Here is a 23,168-nt window from a genome sequence, read left to right as displayed (position 1 = left end):
GCGTCTGTGAATATGACTTTGCTGTACTTTGTTAGAAACCATGTTGTTTAATAGCCTCTAAGATGTGCTGGAGATTTTTCCTCAAAATATAACGTCCTCTACCTTATATTAGAGATCCCAAGGAATCATCCAGTTTTCTCCTCTATGAAAATATGTGGAAGGCTAAGAATACTTCCTAGTAGCTTCTCTTTCCAAAATTAATCTATCCCTTAGACATTTCCTTTACCTGTTGGTTCCCATTTGGAATGATTTACCTACTTAGATCATTCAAAGTGGCCCTTTATATCCAGGACCCTGGGGCTGGTGGTTTTTTCCTTATTGAATATAGTATATTGTATTTCCAAATGTAGTCGCAAAAGTATCTGCTATTGTTAAATCAGAAACTGTGAAGGATCTAAGTTTTGCCCTATTTTCAGAAAACATGAGAGTACAGTCAAAGACCAAGACCATTCATTTCCCACAGCAAGTGCAGCAGCCAGAGCAACATCTTGCTTGGTTCCCCAAGTCTGAATCCCACAGCATTTGAGGTGAAGGCTTGATGGAACCTGCATATGTGGGTGGGTGCGTTAAAGGGGAGAAATCCCCCAAATCAGGAAACTCTGGTCTTATATAGGGTTGCCCATCCTTCCTTTCAGAAAAAGAGCAAGAGAGACAGAGACAGAGAGAAAGGAGACAGACAACACCTTTTTTTATTCTGGAACATAAACAAATCTTCTCCAGGGAAGGGAAGGAAAGGCCTTTACCTTTTTATTCTCCTGGGAGCGAGAGAGAGAGAGAGAGAGAGAGAGAGAGAAAGAAAGAAGGAGAGAGAAGGAAAGGAAGAGAGGGAGGGAGAGAGATGAGAGAAGAGGAGAAGAGAGGTAAGGGAAAGGAAGTGGAGGGGGAGAGATCTCTAAGCTTTATTATGACGGATTGTTTCCTTATATAAACCTTTTGTAAGTGTCTTTATTCAGAGGGCCGGCCTCTGCAGGAGAATGACAGATGTAGGGAGGATTGTCTTCTAACACTCATCATACAACCTAATGTGTAAAGGGACCTTGCCACTTCCATATCAAGAAGTGGAATTCATTTCCTTACTTACCCTTTACTGGGTCAAGCCTTTCTACACAGCTTGACTGATACAGTGCAGATGGGACAACACTGTAACTTGCAAAATCCGTATCTTCTACCTTTGTCTCTTGGATTAATTCCTCTTGGAAGCCAGTCCTCCTGCTACAAGAAAGCCCAGACAGCCATCAGAAAGAATTGATGCTCCGACAGCTCCAACTGAGTTCTTGCCCTGTAGTCAAATATGTGAGTTCCTGTGTAGACCACACTAACTGGTACATATGGAAAAGAGAAACTTTTTACCCCGAAGCATTTCTAGTGTCTTAATATGCTAGTCCTTTAATATATAAAGTAGAATGAGCAGTCCTCAACAAGGGAGGTACAGGATAGTATGAGTAATTTTCCTTGGCATAACTGGCATTTTTGCAACAGGAGGTCTTTTATGTGTGATAATTACTTGCAGCATTATTTCCTGATGTTATGCTCAGTATCTCATAAATTCACACTCGTGAATCGGTTTTCACATGCCTGGAAAGTGTTGGGATGAACAGTGCTGACCCATGGACATCTTTTCAGGAAAATATTTTAAGAACTTGTCTCTGAGATAAGTTTGCTTATACTTTTCACTCTACAAAACAATGTTGTTTTTATCACCATGAAACAATAACTTTTGTTTAGTCATCAAGCTGATTGTAAATTTAGCTATTTCCATACGCAGAGAGTTAGATGCTCATTTTTCTGAGAGCTGCTAAACCATTTATTGGCAATACTGGACCTAAAAGCATGACACAGCGTGGGAAGATCTTTGAAATAGGTATTAAAAACAATACTATGCCAACATTGAGAATGACAATCATAAACAAGTCTTCTTGTCTTTAGTGTGATATCTTAGAACCAAAAAGAAGGGCCAGACAACCAAAGCAATTCAGTTTTTCATTCCAAACCCTTGATAGTTACTTTATGTCAGGGCCAATTTCACAAACTTCCCCTACCCCCAAATTTCAAAAGATTTACTATAAAATACAGCTTTCCGTAGTTTTCTCGCTTTATAGTTTTGAAGAAAAAAATTCATAATCTAAATTGAGATTTGACTTATAGTCTAACAGGAGTAAGCATGAATTTTAAAAATGTAAAATATATCGTTCTACTGGAAGCTTCCAATTGTCATTATTGTCTTCTGCATCGTCTCTAAGAATCGAGGTCAATAGTTGTTCAGTAGTCTCCCCTTATCCCTGGTTTTGCTTTTCACAGTTTCAGTTACTTGCAGTCAACTGTGATGTGGAAGCAGATGACCCTTCTTCTGACGTGTCGTCAGAAGGTCAGTAGTAGCATGACACTATGTCACAATGCCTACGTCTTTACCACACTTCATTTCATCATGTAGGCATTTTATCATCTCACATCATCACCTGAAGAAAGGCGAGTACAATACAATAAGATATTTTGAGAGAGAGAAAGAGACCACATTCACATAACTTTTATTATAGTATATTATTATAATTGTCTTACTTTATTATTAGCTATTGTTAATCTCTTTCTGTTCCTAATTCATAAATTAAACTTTATTATAGGCGTTTATGCAAAGGAAAAAACATGGAATATATAGGGTTTGGTACCATCTGCAGGCTTAGGCATCCACTGGAGGTTTTGCAGTGTATCCTCTATGGATAAGGAGGAACTACTGTACCAGGTTTTGATGATGGATTTTTGATTTTTGTTTTTGGAGTGGTTATTTGGTTCCGTGTTAGACTAGCGCATATGGAAGAGGTGATGACATTCTTCAGTGTAGGAGTTTTAAAAATCTGTCCACAAATTGCTTGACATGGACTTCTTCAAGATGTGGGCCCACTCTTCTCCCCTTGAATATGGGATGGACTAAGGGACTTTCTTCTAACAAATAGAATATGGCCTGGGCGGCTCAGTCAGTAGAGTGTCCAACTTTTGATTTCAGCTCAAGTCATGATCTCATGGTTCATAGGATCGAGCCCTATGTTGGGCTCTGTGCTGACAGCACTGAGCCTGCTTGGGATTCTCTTTCTCCCTCTCTCTTTGCCTCTACCATGCTTTCTCTTTCAAAATAAATAAACCAAAAAAAAAATATGTTAGAAGTGATTGTGTGTGACTTTTGAAGCAAGGTCATAAAAGGCATTATAGATTTTTCCTGGTGTTCTTTTTGGATCACTCACTCTGGAGGAAGCCAACTGCCATGTCTTTAGGACATCCAAGCAACCCTATGGAGAGGGTTTCCAACTTGGAAAGGAACAGAAGCTTCTTACCAACAGCCATGTTGAGTGATCCATCTCATGAGAGTATCCTCCAACCCCAGTCAAGCCTTCAAATGACAACAGCCCCAATCAACAACTTGAGTGTAATCTCATGAGAGACCCTGACCCAGAGTTACCCACCTGTAAGAAAGATGTGTCAGTATATTCTTACCCTGGACACTATGATGGATTCCGCCTTCCCCTCACACTAAGTTATGGCAGCATCTCTCCTCTCTCTAATCTGAATTCTCATCATCTTTCTTGCATTGCTGATTCATTTCTACATTTTTTACTGGTGGATTAGGAAGTCCTGTATATTCAGTTTTTTTTCTATACTGAAAACTATAAAACATTTTTGAAAGAAATTAAGGAAGACCTAAATAAGTAGAACAATATCCTATGTTCATGGATTGGAAGACTTAATACTGTGAAGATGACCGTACTTCCCCAAATTATCTACAGATTCGATTCAATCCCTGTCAAAATGCCTTTTCTACAGAAAAAGTAATCCAAAATTTATATGGAATTCAAGGAACCCTGAATAGCCAAAACAGTACTGAAAAAGAACAAAATTGGAAGACTCACATTTCCTGATTGGACAAATTACTATAAAGCTACAGTAATCAAAATGGTATGGTACTGGCATAAATATTGACATATAGAACAATGGAATGGTGTTTTGTATATTTTATGGGATGATCAGTCAGGTGCAAAAGACACAGGAGAGGCTCAGAAAAACAAGTTTCATTATACTCACAGATCCTAAAGACAGGAGGCATAATATATCATGCAGGACCACAGAAAAACACCAGGGAATTCAGAATACAGAAGATAGGAGAGAGGGAGCACTTAGGCCATGAGCTTTATTCGGATTTCCACGGGAAAGGCAAGGAAGGGCAGGGTAAATAGTTTAGGATTGGCTAATTTGAATAGTTTCACTGAGTTTTGGACTATAGAGGTGGTCTCTAGTTGCCTGGTACTTGGTTCTGGGATGATTAAGACAGAGGAATGTTGCCTCCTGGGTACGTGGGCCAGAAAGAGGAAGTATGACTCTGGATTGGTTAGTTTGAATATTACAGTACAGGTCTGCTGTAGTCTGGATCTTTTACTATCTCTAAGAATTTAGCCCAGACTGACGCAGTCTCTCCCAGCCAGAAAAAATTTTAAGATGTCAAACTGTCATAATATACAGAAAACTTAAATTATACACAATGCAAGTAGAATTGGGAGCCTAGAAATAAACCTGTACATGTATGGTCATTGATTTTTGACAAGGGTGTCAAGACCTTCAATTGGGGAAATAATAGTCTGTTCAACATATAGTGCTGGGACAACTGGATATCCAAATACAAAAGAATGGAGTTGGACCTTTACCTCACACCATATACAAAATTTAGGTCAAATGGACCAAAGACATAAGACCTAAGACTATAAAACTCTTTGAAGGAAATATATGTGTATGTCTGCATATCGTTGGAATAGTCAGTGGTTTCTTGGATATGACATCAGAAGCACAAGCAACAAAGAAAAAATAGGTAAGTTGGACATCATCAAATTAAAAACTCTTATGCATCACAGGATACTATTAAGAGATGGAAAGGTGACCCCCAAAATGGGGAAGATATTTGCAAATCATATATCTGATCATGCTCTAGTACCCAGAATATATAAAAAGTTCTTAAAACTCAACAACATGATAAAAAAAAAAAACTAAAAATGAGCATAGAAACTGAATAGACATTTAATCAAAGAAGATCTACAAATGGCCAAAAAATGCATAAAAAGATGTCCACTGTCATTAGTATTAGAAAAGTGCAAATCAAAACTACAGTGAGATAGTACTTCATACCCACTAGGATGGCTATAATAAAAATAACAGAAAAGAAAGACCTAAATATGAGACTTGAAACCACAAAATTGCTAGAAGAAAATATAGGCAGTAATTTCTTTGACATCAGCCATAGAAACATTTTTCTAGTTATGTCTCCTTTGGCAAGGGAAACAAAAGCAAAATTAAACTACTGGGACTACACCAAAATAAAAAGCTTTTGCACAGAAAAAAACCATCAACAAAACAAAAAGGCAGCCTACTAATGGGAAAAGATACTTGCAAATGATATATCTGATAAGGGATTAATATCCAAAATATATAAAGAACTTACACAACTTCAAAACCAAAACCTCAAATAATTTGATTAAAAATGGGCAAAGGACCTGAATAGATATTTTGCCACAGAAGATATACAGATGGCTATGAAAGATATACAGATGGCTTTTCATATGCATATGAAAAGATGCTCAACATCACTAATCACCAGGGAAATGCAAATTAAAACCACAGTAAGGTGTCACTTTACCTGTCAGAACGGCGAAAACAAAAAACACGAGAAATAACAACTGTTGGTGAGTATGTGGAGAAAAAGGAACCCTTGTGCACTGTTGGTGGGAATGCAAATTGTGACAGCCACTGTGGAAAACAGTATAAAGATTTCTTAAAAAAATTAAAAATAGAATTCCCATATAATCAAGTAATTTAACTACTGGGTGTTTACTCAGAGAAAATGAAAACACTAATTTGAAAAGGTATATTCACCCCTATATTTATTGCAGCATTATTTATGATGAATGCATAAAGAAGAGGTAATACACACACACACACACACACACACACACACACACACACACACACAAAATCTTAGATATAGAGAACAAATTGGTGATTGCCAGAGGGGAGGTGGATGGGGGATGGTGTGATAGATAAAGGGGATCAAGAGTACACTTACCTTGAACACTGAGAAATGTATAGGATTGTTGAATAGTATACACCTGAAACTAATATAACACTGTATATTAATTATACTTGAATAAAAAATGAAAAACTGTAATTGTTATTATAAAATTCTCATCTGGAAATTCCAAACAAACAACAGGACATAAGTGCTTGTGAGGATATGGAGAAATCAGAACCTTCATACGTTGCCAGTGGGAATGCAGAATGATTCAACTGCTTTGGAAAATGATTTGGCAATTAGTAAGTTAAACATAGAATTACCGTGTGACCTAGCGTTTCCACTCTAAGAGAACTGAAAATAAAAATGTGTACACGAATGTTTACAGCACTATTCGCAATATCCAAAAGACGGAAACGACCCAAATATCCATCACCTGATGAGTGAACAAATGTGATATCCATACAATGGAACATTATTCAGCTGTACAAGGAATGAAGTACTGATTTATGCTGCAACATGAATGGACTGTGAAAACATGCTAAGTGAAAAGCCAGACATAAAAGATCAAATATTGAATGATTTCATTTATATGAAATCTCAGAATAGGCAAATTTATAGAGACAAAAAGTGGATCGAAGGCTGCTGGAAGTGAGGGGAAGAGAGATTGACAGCTTAATGGCTACAGGTTTCTTTTGGGGTGATTATTTGCACAACACTGTGAATGTACCACTGAATTGTACACTTCAAAATGGTTAAAATGGTGCATTTTATGTTATTTTACTGTGGTTGACTAACATCATGAGCCCCTGTGCACTGCACGAGAGCAGAGGTAAAATTTACATTTGTAGTTGTTACGGATTTGTACATTTGTTAACAATTTCTAACAAAAAAGGCAATAATGTGTTTTGGTAAAAGGACAACTCTTTCCAGTTCTCACAAAGGCATTATTTCACTTGCCAGTCTGGTTGATGGGAGCGCATTACAAACAAACAGGTGTAACAGGAAGAAGCAGAGTGGCAAACTGAGCCAGGAATGCACACTTCATATCACGACTTGAACTGGCTTTCTGTAAAGGGCCTCAGGACTGCAGTAGGTTGGAGGGAGTGGCTCTAGCACCTTCTCCTAGCACCTCGTCTTTTCGCTGTTCCCTACTGGAGTGGAAGATCCAGCGTTCTCCGGGAAGTTTTGGAGGTGTGTACATGAAGACAACGTGTTGTCAGGGGACTGTTTCTCCCTGTGTCTCTCACATTTCTGTATGATCTGGGTCTCCTGCGCAAAGCTATCCGTGGCCACTTTAAGAATATCTGTATAAAGAGATATTGCAAGACAAAGAACATCTCCTTTCCTGAAGACCTTCAGGGATAGTAAGGTCTTCCGGCTTTCCTCAGAGAACATTTGTTTTCTAGTTAAGATAATCCCTCTCTGTGGTCAAAGATTGGGCAGGTTTGCAAGCAGTTCCTAATAAGCGTGGGGCTTTGCCCAGCTCGAAGTTCCTCGGGTGTGATCCCGCGTCACAGTGTGCAGTGGCAGTCACCTCGCCCTACTCTGCATTGCCCTGATGGGGCTCGGGGGTCAGGGGAATCGGTATGGACCTGCACTTTGTGCTGCCTGCTGTGCCGGGTCCAATAAACTACTTAAATTCAGCGAGGCTTGCTGTGTCCTCATGGCTGAATTCATGGAAGTGTGGCTGGCTGAGTAACAGCTGCCTGCTGCGTAGGGACTACTTGTCTATGTGATACACAGGTGTCTTCCTGCAGGCTGTCTGTCTGTCTGATAGCGAGAGAGTGGACTAGAAGTACTAGATCATAGGGAAGGACCATAGGAAGGTCAGAGGCTGACTTCAGCCCCTAATCTCTCTTGAATCTGAGGAATGGATTCCTGGGGTTCCAGGGATTTTAGACGAGGCACAGATAGACACGTAAACAGGTGCCATCTAGCTGCCCCGGATGGCTGCCCAGTGCAAAAAGGCCTCGCCTTGATAGGATTCTTAAATATCAGGAAGCTGTTGATGGTAGTACGAGAATGCTAATCTAGTGTGGCAGACACTAGAGTGGGCCTGTCAACAAGCTGGGCCTGCAATTCTGCATCCACAGTAATTCATATGAGCGATAAATCACATACTAACTTCACCTGGTGAGTGAAGGTGATGAGGGAAACCAGGAGAAACCAGGTAATGCTCCTTTCCCTTCCGAGTAGCTTCTAAGCAACCGCACCTGAGCTGAAAGCGAGAGGTACTTTGAAATTTCAAAGACTTGAGTTTCCTTCCTTCCTTCCTTCCTTCCTTCCTTCCTTCCTTCCTTCCTTCCTTCCTTCCTTCCTTCCTTCCTTCCTCTTTCTCTCTCCCTCTCCCTCTCCCTCCCCCTCCCCCTCCCTCCCTTTCTAATGTTTATTTTTGACAGACACAAAGCATGAGTGGAGGGAGGGGCAGAGAGAGAGACACACACACACACACACACACACACAGAATTCAAAGCAGGCTCCAGGCTCTGAGCTATCAGGAGGGAGTCCCATGTGGGCTCGAACCCACAAATTGTGAGATCATGACATGAGCCTAAGTCGGATGCTTAACCAACTGAGCCACCCAGATGCTCTATGACTTGAGATTTTAATACTCAAACTACCGGGGTAGGTTGTGATCTCAGGGTTCCTGAGTTTGAGCCCTGTATGGGGCTCTCTGCTGTTACCGTGCAGCCTGCGTTGGAACCTCTCTGCCCCTCCCTGATTTGCACATGCTCTTAAAAAATACTCAAACTACAGCATAAAACATTTATCAGAGTTGATCTATCTGGTTTTTCTTTCAAATTAACATTAATTTTTTTCATCATTCTAAAAGAAATCCTGAAGGAAAATTTGTTAAAATTACATTAAATCTATATATTAACTTGGAAGAAATTCGTATCTTCAGTGTTCAGACTTTTCCTTTAGGAATTTGTCCTACACTTAGTTTTTCAGAACTTCATATATATTTTTAAACTATTTTCTCTCTTCACGTAGTTACTGCATTGCCTTGTTAGTGTTATTATGAAGGTTTTGGTTTCTATTATAAATAACCCCCTTTCTATTATAAATAACATATACATAAAAATAAAGAAATCTACAGCTTTTATGTTTTATTCAGTATTTAATAGGTGCCTATTTGTCAGGTATTTCTTTTGAATTTTACTGCTTTAAAGAGTTTTTTCAGGTATTACAAATATAATAAACTTATCTACTTCCCAATAGTTAGATCTGTTTTGATTTCAAGCACTTTTCAGCTGGCAAGAACATCCTTAAGAAGGCAAAATAATGTTGGTAATACTGACGTTCTCATTTTGTAACTAATATTAATGGAATGTCTTTATTGTTTATTAAGAATTGGGTATTTGAGGAGGAGTTGATAAATAATACCACCTTTTTCCCTTCCTGTGTACAGAATCAATTACAGAATAAGATACAGAACGCAGACACATGGAAATTGAGATCTCCGCATTACTGCTGATGGGGTCAAATAAGGATATTCACTCTTACAAGTGACAAAGAGCACAGCAGAAAGGACCTTCCCTGAGGGTGGCTCCTTTGGGAACAGAAAGGGCCTAGACTCTAATACTAGCTTCTTTCAAAGCACCAAAGGTGCTCTGTTCCATGGTATGGAGTGTAGGGGAGTGTGAGAGTTAGCATGGGGAAAGTAGATTCCCCCTTATATATAATGTGGTTATTGATTTTTAAATACTAGTCCTTTAGAGTGATAGAAAAAGTCACATATTTCTAATTTTACTAAGAACCCTATTAAAAATGATTTAAAAATTAAATATTATTACATTTCTCTGGCGTCTTCTGGATTCATGATACAGTTTTTCATATTAGATTTAGAGTTAATAAAGATTACTTGAATAAATATATTTTCTTAAAACTAAGTATTTCTATTCTTATATTAAACTTTGCTTACTCATGGCAGATAACTCTCACTGTAATTTAAGTGAGATTTCTAGTTTCTTTTTTAGAAATTATAAATTCTGTCCACAGGAGAGACTTATTAAATGTAAACACATACATACATACATACACACACACTTAAGTACTGGTCTGGATGTTGGAAACATTACAGGAATCAAACAAACAAAACCTGTGCCTGCTTAGAGTTTACATTCCAATGAGATTGGTGTATCTACTTTGGGACGAGTGAGGAGTCTTTTCAACTTTTGATTTTACTAATTCTTTTTACTCTTCAGAGTTATTGAGACATAATTTACGTAAAACAATGTGTAAGTTTAGATACACAACATGATGATTTTATAAATGTATATATTGCAAAACGATTACCACAGTAGGGTTAGGTTACACATTTGTGTTAATGGCCTATAATTACAATTGTTTTTGTTGTTGTGAGAACAGTCAAGATCCAATCTCTGAGCAGCTTTCAGGTATTTGATACAGTATTGTTGGTAATAGTCACTATGCTGTATATTACACCCTCAGAACTCATTCGTCTTATAACTGGAAATTTGTACACTGGCCAGCATCTCCTCATTTCCCCCACCTCTCGGCCTAGCAACCTCCAGTCTGCTCTCCGTTTCTCTCAGTTCAGCTTTTTTTTTTTTTTTGTAGTTTCAAGTCTTTATCTAAATTCCAGTTAACATACAGTGTAATATTAGTTTCAGGTGTACAATTTAGGGATTTGTCACTTTCATACAATACCCAGTGCTCATCACAAATGCCTTCCTTCATACCCATCACCCATTTAATCCATGCCCCAACCACCTCCCCTCCAGCAACCGTCAGTTTGTTCTCCACGGTTCAGTGTCAGATTTACAAAAAAAAAAAAAAAAAAAAATTTGGTTCTCAATATAAGTGAAACCATATGGTATCTGATTTTCTCTGTATGACTTCCTTTACTTAGCATAATACCCTCAAGGCCCATCCATGTTGTTACAAATGTCAGGATTTCATTCTTTTTTGTGGCTGAAAAATATTCATCTACATCTATATGTATTTTCTTATCCATTCATCTGTTGAATGACACTTAGATTTTTTTCCATTTCCTGGCTACTGTGAATGAACATAGGAGTACAGATACCTCTTTAAGATAATGATTTCATATTCTTTGGATATATATAATCAAAAGTATATTGCTGGAAAATGAACTGTTGGGACATCATCAAGATAAAAAGCTTCTGCACAGCAAAGGAAACAATCAACAAAAGTAAAAGGCAACTGACAGAATGAGAGAAGATATTTGCAAATGACATATCAGATAATGGGTTAGTATCCAAAATCTATAAAGAACTTAACCAAACTCAACAACCGAAAAACAAATAAGTAGTGAAGAAATTGGCAGAAGACATGAATAGACACTTTTCCAAAGAAGATCTCCAGATGGCCAACAGACACACAAAAAGATGCTCAACATCGCTCATCATCAGGGAAATACACATCAAAACCACAATGACATACCTCACATCTGTCAGAATGGCTAAAATTAACAATTCAGGAAACAACAGATGTTGACAAGGATGTGGAGAAAGGGGAACCCTCTTGCACTGTTGGTGGGAATGGAAACTGGTGCATCCACTCTGGAAAACAGTGTGGAGGTTCCTCAAAAAGTTAAAAATAGAATTACCCTATGACCCAGCAATAGCACTACTAGGGGTTTATCCAACGGATACAGGAGTGCTGATTTGTAGGCGCACGTATATGCCAATCTATATTGGCTATAGAACAGCTATAAAGCTGTTCTATCAACAATAGCTAAATTATGGAAAGAGCCCAAATCTCCATCAACTGATGAATGAATAAAGATGTGGTATGTATATACAATGTAATACTATTTGGCAATGAGGAAGAATGAAATGTTGCCATTTGCAACAATGTGAATGGAACTGGAGGGTATTGTGCTAAGTGAAATAAGTCAGAGAAAGACAGATATGTTTTCATGCATATGTGGAATTTGAGAAACATAAGACCACAGGGGAAGGGAAGGAAAAACAAGTTATAAACAGAGAGGGAGGCAAACCGTAAGAGACTCTTAAATACAGAGAACAAACTGAGGGTTGATGGGAGTGGGGGTTTGAGGGGGTGGGAAAAATGGGTGATGGGCATTGAGGAGGGCACTTGTTGAGATGAGCACTGGGTGCTCATGTAAGTGATGAGTCATGGGAATCTACTCCTGAAGCCAAGACTACACTGTATGTTAGCTAACTTGACAATAAATCATTAAAAAAAAAAATGTCCACAGGCAGGAGCTGTCCTGTAGGAGTTGCGAGTTTTCAGGCTCTGCCCCAACAAAATACTTATTTACTGTAAAAAAGTATATTGCTGGATCATATAGTAATTCTATTTTTAATATCCTGAGGAAACTCCATAGTGTTTGCCACAGTAGCTGCACCAATTCACCTTCCCACCAACAGTACATAGCGCTACCTTTCCTCCAGGTCCTTGCAGACATTTGTTATCTCTTGTCCTTCTGATAATAGCCATCCTAATTTGATGTAAAGTGGTATCTCATTGTGGTTCTGATTTACATTTCCGAGATGGTTGGTGTTGAGTACCTTTTCTTGTACTTTCGGCCATTTGTATGTCTTCTTTGGAAAAATATCTGTTCCAATGTTCTATCCATTTTTAAATTTTTTTTTAACGTTTATTTATTTTTGAAACAGAGAGAGACAGAGCATGAATAGGGGAGGGGCAGAGAGAGAGGGAGACACAGAATCTGAAACAGGCTCCAGGCTCTGAGCTGTCAGCACAGAGCCCGACGCGGGGCTTGAACTCACGGACTGTGAGATCATGACCTGAGCCGAAGTCGGACGCTTAACCGACTGAGCCACCCAGGCGCCCCTATCCATTTTTAAATGGAAGTGTTTTTTTGTTGTTAATCGTGTGTGTGTGTGTGTGTGTGTGTGTGTGTGTGTGTGTGTGTTGTTTTATTTGTTTTATGGGTTTTTTTTTTTGCCATTGTGTTGAGTTCCTTATATATTTTGGAAATAAATCCCTCATCAGAGATACGGTTTGCAAATATTTTCTCCCATTCTGTAGGTTGCCTTTTTATTTTGTTGATTGTTTCCTTTGCTGTGTGGAAGTCTTTTAGTTTGATGTAGTACCACTTGTTGCTTTTTATTTTGTGGCTTGTACTTTTGATGTCATATCCAAAAAATCATTGCCAAGACCAACATTAAGGAGCTATTTATACTGTTCTTCAACAGTATGTGGACATCCAGTTTTCCAGAACCACTTATTGAAGAGACTATCCTTTCTGCATTGAGTTTCCTTGACTCTCTTGTCGAGTATTAGTTGACGGTGTATGTGTGGGCTTATTTCTTGGTTCTCTATTCTGTTCCATTGGTTTAGGTGTCTGTTTTAATGCCAGTACCAAACTGCTTTGATTACTGTAGCCCTAATGTAGTTTAATATTAGGATGTATGATTTTTTTTTCTCAAGATTACTTTGTTCTTTCTCAAGATTATTTTGACTATTTACAGTCTTTGTAGTTCCTTATAAATTTTAAGATTATTTTTTCTATTTCTATGAAAATGCCATTGGAATTTTAATAGGGATTGTGTTGAAACAATAAATGGCTTCAGGTAGTATGGACATTTTAACGGTTTATGATTCATGAATATGGGATATATTTATATTCATGTCTTTTTAATTTTTTTAATCACTGCCTTACAGTTTTGGCGTATAGATCTTTCACTTTCTAGGTTAAATTTATTCCTAAGAATTTTCTTGTTTTTGATGCTATTTTAAATTTTTTCTTCATTTGTTTTTCAGACAGTTTGCTGTGAGTGTTATAGAAACTCAGCTGATTTTTGTGCATTGATTTTGTATCCTGCAACTTTACTGAATTTGTTTTATTAGTTCTAACAATTTTTGGTGGAGACTCTCATATCACCTGCAAGTAGAAACAATTTTACTTCTTCCTTCTGAATTTGGATTCTTTTTATTTCTTTTTGTTGCCTGTTTGCTCAGGCTAGGCTTCCAGTACTCTGCTGATACGTACTGGTGACAGTGGGCACCCTTGCCTTCTTCCTGATCTTAGACTTGTTTTAGTTTTTCACCACTGACTATGATGTTAGCTGGGGGGTTGTCATACATGGTCTTTATTATGTAGAGGTAAGGTTCTCCCATCCCCACTTTTTGAGAGATTTTTTTCATGAAATGATACTGAATTTTCTCAAATGTTTTTTCTGCATCTATAAATGATTGTATGATTTTTGTCTTTCATTCAATTAATGTAGTGTGTCACTCTCTTGATTTGAGTATTTTGAAACAGTTTGCATCCCAGGGATAAATCCCACTTGATCATGGTGTATAATGTTCTTAATGTGACTTCAGATTGAGTTTCCTACTATTTTGTTGAGAATTTTTGCATTTATATTTATCTATAATATTGGCCTGTAGTTTTCTTTTATGTTGTTGTTGTGGTTGTTGTTGTTGTTGTTGTGTCCTTATCTGGCCTTGGTAACAGGGTAATGCTGGCCTAGTAAAATGAGTTTGGGAGTGTTCCCTCCTCAGTTTTTTTTTTTTGGAAATGTTTGAGAAATATTGGTGTTAATTGTTCTTTAAATATTTGGTAATTTTACCTGTGAAACCATTAGATCCTGGGCATTTCTTTGTTGGGAGATTCTTGATTACTGATTCAACTCCTTAATTGTTATTGGTTTCTTCAAATTTTCTTTTTTTTTCTCATGACTCATTCTTAGAATGTATGTTTTTAAGACCTTATCCGTTTTTTCTAAGTTTTCCAATTTGTGGGTATAAAATTGTTTTATGACATTTTGTATTTCAGTGGTTTCAGTTGTAATGTCTTCTTTTTCATTTATAATTTTACCTATTTGAGTCTCCTTTTTTTTTCTTGGTTAATCCAGCCAAAGATTTGACAATTTGTTTATCTTTTCAAAAAACCCAACTCCTTATTTCAAGGTCTTAGTTAATCTTTCCTATTGTTTTTGTTTCCTATTTCATTTATTCTTTCTTTTTCAAATTGTTATTTAAATTCTAGTTAGTTAACATACAGTGCAATATTGGTTTCAGGAGTAGAATTCAGTGATTATTTACTTACATACAACACCCAGTGGTCATCATAACAAGTGCCCTCCTTAATACCCATCACCCATCTAGCCCATCTCCCACCCACCTCCCTCCATCACCCCTCAGTTCGTTCTGTCTTTCAGAGTCTCTCATGGTTTGTTTACCTCTTTCTTTACCCCCACCCCCATATGTTCATCTGCTTGCTTTCTTAAATTCCATATGAGTGAAATCATATGGTATTTGGCTTTCTCTGACTGACTTATTTCACTTGGCCTAATACATCTAGTTGTTGCAATTATTTTTGATGGTTGAGTAATATTCCATTGTATACATATACCTCATGTTCCATTCATCAGTTGGTGGACATTTGGTCTCTCTCCATAGTTTGGCTGTTGTTGATGCTGCTATAAACATTGGGGGTGCATATACCCCTTTGAAACTGTAGTTTTGTAACTTTGGGTACATACCTAGTAGTGCAGTTAATTCCTGGATCATAGGGTAGTTCTCTTTTTAACTTTTTGAAGAGCCTCCATACTGTTCTCCAGAGTGGCTACACCAGTCAGCGTTCCCACCAACAGTGCAAGAGGGTTCCCCTTTCTCTACAACCTTGCCAACACATCTTGCTTCCTGTGTTGTTAATTTTAGCCATTCTAACAGGTGTGAAGCAGTATCTCATGGTGTTTTTTTTTTTAATGATTATTTATTTATTTTGAGAGAGAGAGAAAGCAAGCAGGGGAAGGACAGAGAGAGAGAGAGAGAGAGAGAGAGAGAGAGGGAGAAAAGAGAAGAGAAGAGAAAAGAGACAATCCCAAGCAGGCTCCATGCACATCACAAAGCCTGATGCTGGGCTCAGTCTCATGACTGAGATCATGACCTGAGATGAAATAAGAGTCAGATGCTTAACCTACTGAGCCCCCCAGCTGCCCCTCTCATTATGCTTTTGATTTGTATTTCCCTGATGACGAGTGATGTTGAATGTCATTTCATGTGTCTATTAGCCACCTGGGTGTCTTCTTTGGAAGAGTGTCTATTCAAGTCTTCTGCCATTTCTTCACTGGATAATTTGTTTTTCAGGTGTTGGGTTTGATAAGTTCTTTATAGATTTTGGATATTAAACCTTTATCAGATATGTTATTTGAAAATATCTTCTCCCATTCTGTAGGCTGACTTTTTGTTGTTTCCTCCACAGTGCAGAAGCTTTTTATCTTGATGAAGTCCCATTAGTTCATTTTTGCTTTTGTTTCCCTTGCCTCTGGTGACGTGTCTGGTAAGAAGTGAGTGGCTCCAGCCGAGGTCAAAGAGGTTGCTGCCTGTGTTCTTCTCTAGGATTTGATGGTTTCCTGTCTCACATTGGGTTTCTCATCCATTTTGAATTTATTTTTGTGTATGGTATAAGAAAGTGGTCCAGTTTTATTCTTTTGCGTATTGCTGTCCAGTTTTCCTGATACCATTTGTTGAACAGACTGTCGTTTTTCATTGGATATTCTTCCCTGCTTTGTCAAAGGTTAGTTGACCATATAGTTGTGGGTCCATTTCTGTGTTTTCTCTTCTGTTCCATTGATCTGTGTGTCTGTTTTTGTGCCAGTACCATGGTGTCTTGATGACTACAGCTTTATAATATAGCTTGAAGTCTGGAATTGTGATGTCTCCAGTTGTGGTTTTCTTTTTCAGGATTGCTTTGGCTACTTGGGGTCTTTTGTGGTTCCATACAAATTGTAGGATTGTTCATTCTAGCTCTGTGAAAAATGCTGGTGTTATTTTGATAAGGATTGCGTTAAATGTGTAGATTGCTTTGAGTAGTATAGACATTTTAACAATGTTTGTTCTTTTAATCCATGAGCATGAGTGCTTTTCCATTTCATTGTGTTCTTTTCAATTCATTTCATATGTCTTCCATAGTTTTCAGAGTGCTGATCCTTTATCTCTTTGGTTAGGTTCGTTCCTGGGTGTCTAATTGTTTTGGTGCAGTTGCACATGGGGTCGATTGCTTGATTTCTTTTTCTGACGCTTTGTTATTGGTGTATAGAAATGCAACAGATTTTTGCACATTGGTTTTATATCCTGCAACTTTGCTGAATTAGTTCTATCAATTATTTGGGTCTTTTGGGTTTCCAACATAGAGTGTCATGCTGTCTGCAAATAGTGAAAGTTTAACTTCTTCCTTGCCAGTTTGGATGCCTCATTTCTTTTTGTTGTCTGATTGCTGAAGCTAAGACTTCCAGTACTATGTTAAATAGTAATGGTGAGAATGGACATCGTTGTTTTGTTCCTGACTGTAGGGGAAAGGCTCTCGGTTTTTCCCCTTTGAGGATGATATTGTCTGTTTTTCGTATATGGCCTTTGTGATGTTGTGGTATGTTCTCCCTGTCCCTACTTTGTGGAGGGTTTTTATCAAGAATGGATGCTGTATTTTGTCAAATGCTTTTTCTGCATCTATTGAGAGGATCATATGGTTCTTATCCTTTCTTTTATTAATGTGGTGTATCACACTGATTGATTTGTAAATACTGAACTAGCCTGGCAGCCCAGAAATAAATCCCACTTGATCGTGGTGAATAATTCTTTTAATGGACTGTCAAATTTGATTTGATAGTATCTTTTTGAGAATTTTTGCCTCCGTGTTCCTCAGGGACATTGCCCTGCAATTCTTCTTTTTAGTGGGGTCTTTGGTTTTGGTTTTGGAGTTTGGAAGTTTTCCTTATGTTTCTGTTTTTTAGAACAGATTAAGAAGAACAGGTATTAACACTTCTTTAAATGTCTGGTAGAATTCCCCTGAGAAGCCTCTGGCCCTCAAATTTTGTTTCTTGGGAGATTTTTGATTACTGTTTCAATTTCTTTTCTGATTGTGGGTCTATTCAAAGTTTCTATTTCTTTCTGTTTTCACTTTTGGTAGTTTGTATGTTTCTAGGAGCTCATCCATTTCTTCCAGGTTGCCCAGTTTGTTGGCATATAATTTTTCATAATATTTTCTTATAATTGTTTGTATTTCTGTGGTATTGGCTGTGGTCTTTCCCCTTTCATTCATGATTTTATCTATTTGGGTTCTTTCTCTTTTCTTTTTGATAAGTCTGGCTAGGAGTTTATTAATTTTATAATTATTTTGAAGAAATAACTGTTAGGTTCATTGATGTGTTATACTGTTGTTTGTTTGTTTGTTTGTTTCTATACCATTTATTTCTTCTCCAGTCTTTAATTTGATCTACCTTCTTCTGGCTCTAGGCTTCCATGTTGAAAGGTTCCATGATGTCAGTGCAGAGTCTGACTCAACGCTTTATCTCACGAACCTGGAGATCATGACCAGAGCTAAAATCAAGAGTTGGTCGCTTAATCAACTGAGCCATCAAGGTGTCCTAAGATCTTTCTTTTCTAAAACGTGGGCACATATTGCTACACCTAACCCTCTTAGAACAGCTTTCGCTGTATCCCATAAGTTTTGGTGTGCTGTGTTTCCATGTTCATTTGTTTCAGGATTTATTTTGATTTTCCTTTGGTTTCTCCTTTCACCCAAGATTTTTAAGCCTCTTTTTATAGATTGCCCCATCTCTTTTCAGAAGAGTTATATCAGCCCTTTAAATATATCAGTTATATCAGTTGTATATACTCTCATCAGTGGTGCATGAGGGTCTTAGATTCATTACACTTTGTCATTAAGGCAGAATTAATAATAAAAAATGGATGCTTTAGCTTTAGTATAAGCTTGACACTTACAAACACACATTTATTATCCAATTTTAAAATGTAAGGCTAAGGTCTTTTTCTTGTGTAAAGCATTGCATAAGTTAAAAGGACCACACACTCTCGTTTGTATGTTCTTGTTTGAAGCTGTATTCCATCTGATTGGCATCCCATTTTACTCTCAAAAGTATCCTGGTTGGACAATTGTATGGTAACTATACCTGTAATGCATGCTTGATAATTTCCAGTTTCAGTTACAATTAATTGGGAAGTAGGAATTTAAGGAGTATTGTTTCATAGGAGATATAGATTGAATCTTCTCAGGACTTTGAAGAGAAGATTTTCTGTAGTTTTTCATTGTTTCTTTATCAAATAGTTTACATGGTATACCAAGGAAGCTAATTTTCCTCTTCCCCTTAAACGAAAGTTCTTGTGCTGTTTATTCTCTACTTTTTTTTTGAATAACAAAAAATACAGTCTTTTCTAGAACTTACTCCTTCTTTGTGTTATCTTTCGTATTCTGTCTGTGTAGGTAGGATTCTGTGTAGGTACTACTAGAATTCTTCTCTTAGATTATTGTTAGCAGTTGATCTACTCATTTTTAAGCCCTATTTCTAGTGAATGTGGTGATTCACTAGGTGGTGATTAGCTGTAATTTTTTTGTTTGTCTGGTTGTCTGCTACTAGGTACTAATAAAGCAAATTAAAAAATACTTATAATTTAAAGAGTATAGCAGTGGATACACGTTGGTCACTTTGTCTTCTGCTCCAGCTCTTACCATATCCTAGGTGCATTTCTCTGAGATCAAAAAGCCATTGGTTTTGCTCTTCTATTTTAGGGAGAGGACTTGGAAGGACTTCCTTGGCTTTAAATTGAAAAAGAATGTGTTCTAGGATGGATGTTGTCTTATTCAGTCTCCTTTAAAGTGAACCTAAGTCTCTGAATTCAGAAAGATTAGGGAAAGGAGATGTAAAGGAAGAAGAGAACTCTGGATGTCAGAAGTACGTGTTCATGGTTTGGATATGGCTGCTCACTTTGCTCTCTGACCTCGTGTAACTCTCTCTGAGTTGATACATAGAGGTGAGACTAACGCTTATACCAGTCTTCAGCAAATCAGGGCTATTTTGTTTTGTAAATTGCTGAATTTCTTAACTCAGAATCCAACTGTAGATCCAAGATGAATTTTTTAAAATATAATTTATTGTCAAGTTAGCTAACATAGAGTGTATACAGTGTGTTCTTGGTTTTGGGGGTAGATTCCCATGATTCATTGCTTACATACAACACCCAGTGCTCATCCCAACAAGTGCCCTCCTCAGTGCCCATCACCCATTTTCCCTTCTCCCCCATCAACCCTCTGTTTTTTCTCTGTATTTAAGAGTATCTTATGGCTTGCCTCTGTCTCTGTTTGCAACTATTTTCTTCCCTTCCCTTCCCCCATGGTCTTCTGTTAAGTTTCTCAGGATCCACATAAGAGTGAAAACATATGGTTATCTGTCTTTCTCTGACTGACTTATTTCACTTAGCATAATACCCTCCAGTTCCGTCCACGTTGTTGCAAATGGCAGGATCATTCTTTCTCATAGCCAAGTAGTATTCCTTTGAATATACAAACCAAATCTTCTTTATTCATTCATCAGTCAAGGACATTCGGGCTCTTTCCTTAATTTGGCTATTGTTGAAAGTGCTGCTATAAACTTTGGGGTTCATGCCCCTATGAATCAGCACTCCTGTATCTTTTTGAGTGTTGCAATAGAGAGTGCTAAATCTGATGTTTTACTCTAGAGACCGTAAAGCATGTTTTAAACCCTTTATCCCAATACCACAAGAATATTGTGTTAAAAGTAGTCTGCTGGTCATCAAAAGGTGTCTACTGCAATGTGTAAGTCAAACCATCCCCTTCCATGACTAGTCTGTGGCCCCTATACAAATACCTGAGAGAGAAGGGCCAATGTATGTCTGAAGGCAACTTCTTTTATTCCCTCCTATGGGTGGGACATAGCTGTTAATGGATTTGAAGTAGAATAGAAATACTTTGATAGCTAAGTGGAGGTAAGATTTCAGGATGTGCAGGGAGATTAGAGAAGGAGTGACCAGTTAGAAGCCTCTTGTAACATGTCAAGCAGAAGATGATGAGGACCAAAAATACTTCAGTGGGAATATTGGTAGAGTAGAGGGGATGCTTTGAGGAATTTCTAGGAGATAAGATTGGCAGGCTTTCATCATTTATTGGTAAAGGAGTATTAAGGGCAAAGGTTACTCTCAGGTTTCTGAGTTGGGTGATTAAATTGTTGATGGGATCGCCAACTAAAGCGTAGATACAGAAGATTTAGGAGGAGTACATTTGGAAGCTAGGAGTGTAGGGGAAATTGTGAGCTCTCGTTTGTATATATGGAGTTTGAAGTGTCTGTGAGATACCCAGTTGTTTATGTTTAACAGGAAGTGATATATATGAGCTGATGTTGAGGGGGTGGTTTAGATTTTACTTGGCATTTATCACTTTATGGATTATCAAAAGAAACTTCCCAGGGAGCCAGTGAAAAGTGAGAAGGTTAATCAGCTGAGGACAGAACCCTGTGCATGAAAAGGGCAATTGAGAAGGAAGTTAGTGAGGAGGGCGATTGTGAAGTTTCAAAAGGTGCCTGCAGGTTCAGATGGAGTAGAGAGGCAAAGCCAAATAAGGACTGAAACGCTTCTGTTGGATTTTGGCAATTAGACTTCGTTTTGGTGACATTAGTGTGACTAGATCCAGTGGATGTTAGAATTAGCCAGGAACTTAAGATTATATAGACTTACCTCTTGTTTTTATTTTTTTAAAGTTTATTTACTTGAGGGAGAGCAAGTGCAAGTCGGGGAAGGGCAGGGGGAGAGGGAGAGAGAGAATCAGAAACAAGCTCTGTGCACTGTCAGTGTGGAGCCCCCTCTGGGGCTCAATCTCATGAAGTGGAGATCATGACCTGGGCTGAAATCAAAAGTTCTCTCCTTTACTGACTGAGCCACTCAGGAGCCCCACCTCTTGTTTGTAAAGATAAGAATGTTGGACAGATAAGAACATTGAGAATCTTTATCTAGGTTACAACTTAAAATATTTCATGCACGTAGTAAGTGGTCAGTAAATAGTGGTTGAATGAATTATTGAACTCTTTATTGCCAGAACCAGAACTAGAGTCTTACATCTAGATTCTAACATGAAGTTAGATTGTTGGAGATATTTCTTATTTTTTGATTTAGGCCTGCACTGCTATGATCTTCCCTCTTTTTTTAAAAAAAAATTATTTAAATTCCAGTTAGTTAGCATACAGTGTATGAGATCATGAGAACATGAGAACCATGAGATCATGAATGACCTGAGCTGAAATCAAGAGTTAGTCGCTTAACTGACTGAGCCACCCAGGTGACCCACATGTTCTTTAATCATCACATTTTTGTGGATTTCTGTTTTCTTCTTGTACTTGGTTTCTTAGTTTTATATCATTGTAGTCAGAGAAGATTCTTGATATGATTTTGATATTCTTGAATTTACTGAGACTTGTTTTTGGCCTAACATATGATCTGCCCTAGAGGATGTTTCATGTACACTTGAGAAGAATATGTATTCTGCTGATCTTGAATAGAATGTTCTGTGTATGTCTTTTAAGTCCATCTAGTTTAACATATTGTTTAAAGTCAATGTTTCCTTATTGATTTCTTTGTTTAGATGTATTCATTGTTATAAGTCAGGTGTTAAAGTTCCTTACATTATTGTAGTCTGTCAGTTTCTCTCTGGATCTGTTAATATATACTATACACACACACACACACACACACATATATATGCATATGTGTGTGTATATATATATATGATTTAATTGACTAAAGAATATTTCTTGAGAAATTACTATGTTCTACACACTGTTCTAAGTGCAGTTATATGGATGTATACAGAGTAGACAAAAATTCATGCCTTGAAGAAGCATACATTTTAAGATAAAAAGGTATATAAAAGTATACTGAGAACCTGGGGTGCCTGGGTGGCTCAGTCAGTTGAGCATCTGACTCTTGATCTCAGCTCAGGTCTTGATCTTGGGGTCATGAGTTCAAGCCCCACATTGGGCTCTGTACTGGGTGTGAAGCCTACTTAAAAAAACAGTATATTGAAAACTGAAAACAATCAGATATATGATGACATTATCTTAATCATCGTAATCCTAGAAAGCAGTCACTAATGCTCAAGTCATATGTATTTGTAATGCATTATTATATTATAATGTGTTATTTTATTTTACCTCAAGTCCCTGAGATTTATGGAATGGAATTTTTTTTTTTTTTTTTTTTTGCACCAGGATAATTTATTTTCCTGGAATCAGTTCTGTCAGGTATTATTCTTTGGGGTTGTATCAGGGCTTACCGATTAGCATGGAAAGGCATTAGGGATTTTCCATGGAAATTCCACCAAATTGCCAAGCAA

The 23,168-nt window shown here is 37.6% G+C and overlaps 1 protein-coding gene across 1 annotated transcript in view; it reads left to right on the top strand.

The window, feature by feature from the left end:
• LOC125924868 (uncharacterized) overlaps positions 1–23,168 on the top strand; it is a 64,883-nt gene that overhangs the window by 1,216 nt on the left and 40,499 nt on the right. The window lies entirely within an intron of this gene.

The sequence above is a fragment of the Panthera uncia genome, chromosome F2 (assembly GCF_023721935.1).
Source record: "Panthera uncia isolate 11264 chromosome F2, Puncia_PCG_1.0, whole genome shotgun sequence".
Classification (NCBI taxonomy): domain Eukaryota; kingdom Metazoa; phylum Chordata; class Mammalia; order Carnivora; family Felidae; genus Panthera; species Panthera uncia.
This window is presented reverse-complemented; position numbering and strand designations above follow the sequence as displayed.